The sequence below is a fragment of the Dufourea novaeangliae genome, unplaced genomic scaffold (genome assembly GCF_001272555.1).
Source record: "Dufourea novaeangliae isolate 0120121106 unplaced genomic scaffold, ASM127255v1 scaffold80, whole genome shotgun sequence".
Classification (NCBI taxonomy): domain Eukaryota; kingdom Metazoa; phylum Arthropoda; class Insecta; order Hymenoptera; family Halictidae; genus Dufourea; species Dufourea novaeangliae.
In genome coordinates this window covers 249,414-258,330 of record NW_015373962.1, presented here as the reverse complement: position 1 = coordinate 258,330, position 8,917 = coordinate 249,414, and positions in this window count along the sequence as shown.

Sequence of the window (8,917 nt, the reverse complement as noted above, 5' to 3'; positions counted from 1 at the left end):
TCTACACGTTTTCTTGATATTTTTTTAATAAAATAATACTTCAAGTTCACGAAAATTTTGTTTCTATTACGGTTATTTTCGGTGGAACTTACCAAGGGCAAGATATAATATAAGATTACAAAATTATGTAAACGAAGAGGATTCAGAGAATTTTCATAACTGGAGGGTACAGTTAAAGCCCAGCGAATTTAACGAAATTATTAAGCGGAGAGTTTTAGACGTATTTTAATTAAGAACAATCGACGGTGGATATGTGCAATTATAAATACAGTGGTATAACTATTACCTACTGTAATGCGACAGAGAGCGTCCATTGGTAAACTTTTCTATAGCATGGGGATTGCTGGTGAAGTATCCAAAAGTTTGCGAGACAAAAACAGGCATATTGTATTAGGAAAGTAATACTACACATCTTGAAAAACCTTTGTGTAGTATTATTGTTGAGTGAACATTATTAGAAACGTTTGAATGATTTTAAAACTGCTCTACCTAAAAGAAAAATCGTCACGTAACTAATTCGACATTACTAGCTTATCTGTGAACCTTTAAGTATTTTAATATTTCCAGATCTACAAATCACTAATCTATTATTTTTAATGATGAATAAAAATTTAATATTTGTTTTAAAAATCATATTTACTCTATAACATGAATTTTCTGTTACATTTATTTCCTTTTTTCTTTTTCCCCACCATCAATGTTTATTTTTTTCTGCCTTTTATACATTTATTGGCCCTTGTATACTATGTATTTAAATAATTATTATCTGGGTATTCATTAGCAGCATGCACATGAAAGTAGGTTATTAATTCATTTGATTAATATGTATGCATTAAATTTTGGAACTAAAAGTTAATTGAGGTAATAGAACAGTCCAGTTTGTAATAAAACACCATTTTCTTCAATAAAATGTATTATCCTTCAGTCTCCTAGTCTACCTGTGAGTCCCCTGGAGGCAATTTTCAGAAAAACTCAAGTAACTTCGACAATAAGTGACGGTCCCTGTTAGGAACAGTACAATTATTATATTTTTTACTAAATCTATGTTACAACACATTTTTTAAACTTAGTAAAGGATATGTGTAATATCTTCTAAATTTTACCCACTTCTCATAAAATCACCCACGTACATACGTGTTTGTAATGTTTTTTCACCTGCTCATATACAGATTATTATTGATAGGTTCAACAATTGTATTTTTTACATAATACTTGTCATTTTGAAGTACTTGAGTATTTACATTGCATCGAAACCGTTCGGTAGAACGTTTAATGCAGAGAATATATGTATTTCTATCGAATTTCATAGGTCTTGAATTTTCATATACATATAGCATATTATCATACGTGTGTCCTTTATAACATCTACAGTTTGGTCATTTTGTAGTTTCTCTTGATATAGCTTTCCGAATTTTACATTACATATTTAGCTAAACGCTTTCAAACCTTGCTATCTACATTGAAAAAATTAATTGTCTAGATTCGTATTTATCTGACCGCGTTGGATGATAATCTTGCAGCAAGTACACCATTTTGCCTGTATTAAATATGGCATTTCAATTATGTACGGAATTTTGACAAATTTCGTTTCTGTAAGCTTTCAACTCATCAGGAGGCAGACGGTATTTGGGTTTACTTGGAAAGAGTACGCAAGAACGCGTTCACTGCCAAGGAGGCTACAAGCAACTCGTAAATTAAATAATCAACAAGTTAGAACAGTCTCCTGCCTCGTAGGGGAACTTTGTAATTTTTACTCCCGAGCGTGTCTACAACTCGGAACGTTATTATTCTCATTATTTCAGTCACGTTGTAGTAAAACAACGTTAGGAAAGAGCGTCCACTCGTTCCGAAAACGACGAGTATGCTCGCATTACCAGGCAACTTTAACAAACTGCTTCATGAAAATTCCAGTGTCATTATTGTTAAACAGGATTCAATATTTTTGAGTCTCGGAACATTAAACGGTGATCACAACTATCGTGCAAAAAACAAACTTGCTACGGAACATTTTTTTATTTCTCTGAAACCGAAAATTACCAATGTTGTGGAGTATTAAGGTCTTCGACGAACTTAAATGGCATCAAGGGTCACATTTTATAAGGTACGTGCTTTTTTTGTGGGTGGAGGCATTTATGCAAATAATGAAAAAGAATTTGAATATTTTAAATAGGTAATTATGCTTTAGAACAATCACTCTAGGTTCTCAAAATAAATGACAGGCAGTAATTAACAGATCCCAGTTTCTGACGTATCGTTACGTGCTTTTCAAAAACTAATTAGAAATATATATTTTTTATAATAATAAATAAATGCAGGTACTTTCACTATTTCGTTCTGTTATTTTTAAACTGTCGGAGAACTCTTTTCAAAATTGGTAATTACATGCGACATCGCAGTAGGGAATAGTGGGGATATGAAAAGGAACTTTACAAACATTCAGTTTTTAGTGTTTAATTAAAAAACATCCAATGTTTTATGTAAATAAAGTGTAATTCTTTATAAACTTAAAGTAAAAGTTACAAGGCATTTTAACTACAATTTTAAATTTGCAGACACTGATCGAAAACTGAATACTCAGAGATTAACTAACAATAAATGGAAACCCCAATTCTTCCAGAAGAATTACGTAAGAACTCAATACTTGAATTTTGATTAACAGTAATAGATTTAAATTTCACAACCTTCATTGCTAATGTCTCGACAGATTTCTTTTCTCAATGCATAACATTCTTTTCGATAATGATTCGAGAGGCAAAAATGGAAAAGCATTTCTACGAGTCACCGTTTCAGAATGATGTTCTTCTTTGGGACACTAGAGATCAGAAGTGTGGAAATCGATTTGTTTTCCATTGCTTAGAAAGTCCTCCGCTTAAAACATGTCTTGCCATTGAAACTAACATGAGAAGTAACAGTAACATAAATCTGCAGAAATTGAAATTTCTTCAAGCAAGTAAAATTAATGATGTATGTAAATTGTATCAACTACCCTTCTGCACTAATTTGTCCTACAGCTTTTGCTGTCATAATTTTGCGACATTTAGAATAGATAGACATAGCATAATATTAAATATCCCAACAGTCTACACCGCGTTACCTGAATAGATATAGAACAAACAATTGCAACATAGAACTTCATTAATCCGGCAGTAACGAGATTTCAGGTAACAGATTATCGGATATCCTTGAAAATTGGGTGATAGTCCTAAGTCCTAGAGATATCTTAACACAAATTTGCACCGTTTTGCAACTGCAGCCATTCCAAGGAACGGTAATCGCGACTGTTTAGTATTCTATTACTAGGGATAATCATTAGTTTCCTTAGGGTCAGATTAGTCCTTTTTATCTTCTGTAAGTATATTACGTTAAAGAAGGCAAATAGTGCAATGTTTTTAACCGTACTGAAGCTTCTGTTAAATATACATTTTCTCTTAAATTTATAAATGTGTAGGAGGTAGGATTTTTAAATTACTGTAGAAGAAAATGAATTGTAAAGTAATATACTGCGTCTACGGTTTAACTAAAATGTTAATTCAGACTTAGTTTTACAACGATATATATGTGTGTTGTTATAAAAATATTATAAAAATATTATAGAAATATATTATAATTTATACAGCTTGGATAGAAGAAAAACGACAAGCATGTATAACATTCAAACTGATAGACAATATGTGTTGTACTAACAGGTACATACTGTGGCTACCAAAAGTTTTTGGTCAAACTGCAATTTAATCATATCTTTTTAAAAATATATAATCTGAATAAACTCTTGATACATCGAGGACACATTGTTTCTCCAGATTTAGTGTTTCGTGCTGTTCTTCTGCTTCTAATAAATACGGGCTTGATAAAAGTTATGACAAAGATATGTTAAAATTACTGTTTGGCCAGAAACTTTTAGCAGCCACCGTACGTGTGTTATTTCTATTTTGAACAGTTTCTTAAATATTGGGTATCACATAACAATATAATTTAAACAATTAGTTTATTAAAGGTACTTGAAGAAAGTTGGACTGTATGCCCACGTAGAATGAATGAAAGTATTTATTAAACATAAGAATTACAAAAACACAAACTGCAAAGGTACAAGATGAAATTGGTCAAAACGATAGAAACGCTTATCAACCTCAAAAAACCAAGAATTTTACAATCGATTAATCGCAACAGAGTAGAACTGCTTATTAAAAATAATTTGAAGTAAAATTCTCTTTTAAAGCATGTTAGTTTTCCAATACATAAATTATTTATACTTTATACCAACTAGAAAATGGCCTTCTGGAATAAGTGGTGCCGTTCAGTTTGCTGGAGCTGGTCAACTCAGCACCTCCCAACTGTACACGGTTTGTCCCAAAAATTTCCAAAATAAAATTAACACATAACATTAAAAATAACCTTCTTTTAAGGTGATATACTATTCACAATAATTACAGAAACTCTAGAAATGACTCTGATACTTCTTCTTCGTGATGATAAGGACGACGGTAGAAACTTTTCGCTTCACAAATCATGAGTTTACACAACTTTTTGGTCTCAAAAGAAATCTTACACTTTAATTGTTCACCGTATTCGCGTAATTCAACTACATTAAACCAGTTTCTGCTACACAAATTGGAAACGAAACATTGAGGAACAACAACTTAAAATCATTCTGACATCCGCAGAGCTTCTACGACTACGTTTTCCGCCATCTTGAAGAAGAAATACCAAAACTATGTATTTTCAGTATTTGTATAATTATCATGAACAATATATCACATCGGAAGGAAATTATTTTCAATAATTGCCGTAAGAAGCGTGAATATCATATGAAAAATTGCTATTAAAACCGTGTACATACATGTACAATACACCAGCCTTTAACGACCACAAAAATTTCGTCTTACACACAAACGAAGTTTCAATTAAAACTGGCATCATTGAACACGACTCATTCATCGTCATGAACCATATTGTTATTGTACCCCGCCATAAAGAATAGAAATATAATACACAGTACAAATCGGCGTTATGAAAGCAACGTTTATATTCAATAAGCTGTATTCAAGTTAGCTAAGACACCCGGCATAAAAGCTGAGCAACGGCCCACTTTACCTCTTCGCGATTAATCTGGAACCATACGGTCGGGTAAATCTTATAATTTCTAGATGACGACGCTCGTTTAACGGCCTCGTTAAAGGACAGAAAAAAACGAACTTCCAATGATTCGCGATGAATCGATACCGCGTGGGCGTCGACGCAACGGTGCGTCGCTTGCCAGTACATCCCACGTCGATGCAACGAGATCACGGTTGGAAAACTACAACGGCAACGAAGATTGAGCACACGCTGGTCGCCTTTCAACATAGTCCAAAAATTTAACGGGAAGTCATGTAACGAAGGATTTCTACAGCGCGAGAGTGGTTCGAGGTAATTGGGGTGGGCCGCGTGTTGGGGATTGCGAATGTACGATGTCACAGCGGCACTTCCGGTCCACGATAAATCTAAATGGTCGTTAAACGTATCACGATCGAGATTATCGTTCCCTCGTTGCAACGTGGCGCGTTTAAAGCTAACCACGGGACCGCGCGTACGCCACGTAAATCTGAACGAGACGCCTCTTAGCTGCTGCACGCCGATATGTATGTACCTGCTTCTGGATCATTTGGGAGGTATATGTTGCGGTACCGGGGATCGGTTCACCTTTGTCTCGTGTATGTTCGGTATTTTGTTTATGGTCTCTGGACCATGTGTAGGGTGTCTCAGGTTTTATCGGCTTAACTTTTTCAGTGTAGTCTATGGGTCAAAATAAGAGAAAAATGTTATATAGACGTGGGTCGTTTAAAGCTTCATCAAAATGTTATGACGAAGATACGAAAGACAAAGGAAACAGTCACAGACTTGTGGCTACTGGGTTACAATGTAGGAATAGATCAGCAATATTTTCATTTAGTCTGTTTGTGCGACATGTTTTTACCATCTCAGATCGTCACTGATAGCATAATACTCTTAGTAGTCCCAACACTTCATCTCCAAATGTCCACCGTTCTTGACAATACGAGATTTACCACTGTCGAACATGGAATTTATTACACTGCGAAGTTCATTCTTATTTTATTTCATTTCAATAAACGCATCAATAACTTTTTCCTTTAATTCATCGCGCAAACTTATTCTTGTTCGATACATTTTTCACTTCAAAGTTTCGAATTTCTTTATTAATAAATAATTCAGGCTCTTCGTTATGAAGTTCAGTAACTTATCAATAGTACTGGCAGAAATTGTCTTCAAAATCTTTAACGACCTCAAATAGTGAACACAAAATGGAATATTGACTAAATGGAAATATTGCTGTTATATTCCTGCATACGATCGCAGTAATCGCAAATCCGTTACTGATCCCTACGTATTTCGTATTCTTGATATAACTTTTTAATAAAATTTTAAACGACCTACCCTTATATAACATTTTTTCCGTATTTAGATCCACAGAATATGTATACTAACATAGTTTGGCCATTAATTTGCCGTTACTTTGTTGCTAGCATAAAAAAGCTAATAGAGCGATGGGACAAGTGCATAATTCTAGCATGGGATTAATGACATAAGTCGAAAACTAGATCAATAATGAGATTCGTTGAATAAATAGCAGTTTTTCTACTTATTAAATGACCCTCGTAATTTAGGGTTCAGCGCAACGAAGACGAAAAAATATACATATTTCCCAATGAGATAAGTGTGGGATTGTGAACGTTTATTAAAGTAAAGATATTCCCTAAATCCTTCAAGGAGTTTCTATTACAACAATTTTCAAATTTCTGCGAAGAGAGTCAACCCAGACTGTCGAAAAACTACTCGAGATTGGTTTAGTACCGTATAGATAATAAGTACGTTGCAGATAAATAAAAATTTCATTCCTTGTTACAGACAAGGGACGATTGCTCGCAAAAGGCGCAGGAAGCGTTCAAATTACAGAAGATATTTGACAGATGTTGCACTTGAGTTGCCACGGGAAACCTTTCAAAGCGTTCAGCGGCTGCTTTGATGGATCTAAAGAAATGGTTCCTTTGATCTGATCATCGTAGAACAAAATTTCGCCCAGAAGGAAAGAGTTTCTTGGGTGGATTTTCTCCGTCATTTCTATTCTTCTGACAAGATATCCATGGTAAATAGGAGATATAACTACTACAATATGATACTATGGAAATATGCGTAACAGCGAATTGACTTACACAGGAAATTAGACGGAAATATGAGCTGTTCTTTGACTTAAACGATACTCACGCGTTATCTAGAAAAGGCCGGTGGATCTTTATGTATTTAAAGTACCTCGTAACCTCAGAATGGTAGTAGATTTAGTAATAAAGATATTAGATTTGAATAAAGCTTAATAGTATCGATGTATTATTACTAAGATAATATAACCTGCAACACCAGAGATCAAAGTTCCATTTCATTCTGATTTCTACGTATTAGCGTGGAAAATTGTGAGTTTGCATTAATAACCGTGGTCCATCTGGAACTTTTATTGGAGAACAGTATTAACCGTTACTTTTACATTCCAAAAACATGACAATATAATATGTATACATGAACAAAGGAGAATTGGTATCAGCTGGGAATTTTGTTCTTTATAACGTCATCCGTCCTTAACTTTCAATTCATATTCCGGCTCGCCTCTTTCAATTTCGGGGATCCACACCGAGATTTGCAATCAGTCGACGCATCCATCGTGGCCGGCAAATGCGCCGAAGAAAAATTCAATTTACGAAGGAGGAGCAAACGTTATCACGGCGAAGTTGCCACTAATGAATTTATGCAGAGGCTGTACAATGAGCTTCACGGTAAGAGAGAATTGTCCGGTAGTGACGGTTCCGTGAAAAGGACTCCCGCTGAAAGTTCTTCTTCCCGGGGAAAAATAGTCGAAAAAGTTCCCGTCACAGACAATAAAGAGGAGGATCCTTCCGCGTGTTCATAACCCAATGGCACCGAGAACTTCGACGGGCACGCGAGGCGGACGACAGTAAAACTCGGTCCTGGTGCGTACGTACAGTTTTTCACTTAATGCTCGCGGATTAGTATCCCGGTAACAACATTTCCCTGTTCTAGGCACGTCGCAAAATGTAATACTAACTTTCCACCCGTCGCGTCGGCGAGCTTTGAATTTACAACGAACGGAATTTTTTGAAAAGACCGTTCGTCCGGTACTGGACTACATACACATTTTGCAACCACCCCCACCCCCCCCCCCCCCTTCGACCCAGCACCCAGAGTTCGTAGCTTACGTGGTAAACTGTGTACAAATTGGTGTGGGCAAAATTTCCAACGGATTTTCTCTATTTAAATTAGAACGATTGTTTGGTTAACTTGGAACACAACTTCCTATACTTTCAATTTAGAACAAATTCTCTTTTCACGTGGCATCAGAAAATATCGAAACACTTAGTTTCTTTTATGATACATTATACGATGAGAGATCAATAATGCTTCTCGACGACGAAGAAAAAGTGTAATAACAGTATTCGGACACTAGTATCATTTTTACTTCTAAGCTATATAATTTAAACATATAGATATAGAACGAGCAGTAACAATATAATATACCATATTACGTCGTTCGAAGATTTTATCAACTGATGCGTTTCGGTAAATGCTGTCCCAAGATTAAAACAGAATTTAACATTGATCTAGTAACGTAGTGGTTTTATCTATTTTTAAAATGTTCAGCTATTTCTGAGACAGTTCGAACATTCAATCGATTAAAATAAATAACTAATTAAATTTGATCTGAATCAAACAATTTTCTATAATCAGTGTTTATCTTAATCGAACCTAGATTTCTGAGACCAAGGTCATTTCATGGTCATAGCATCTTATGTCGCTTAACTCGTTTTGATATCATCAACAACGCTATGAAGTTAAAACTACACGATGCCGTTCA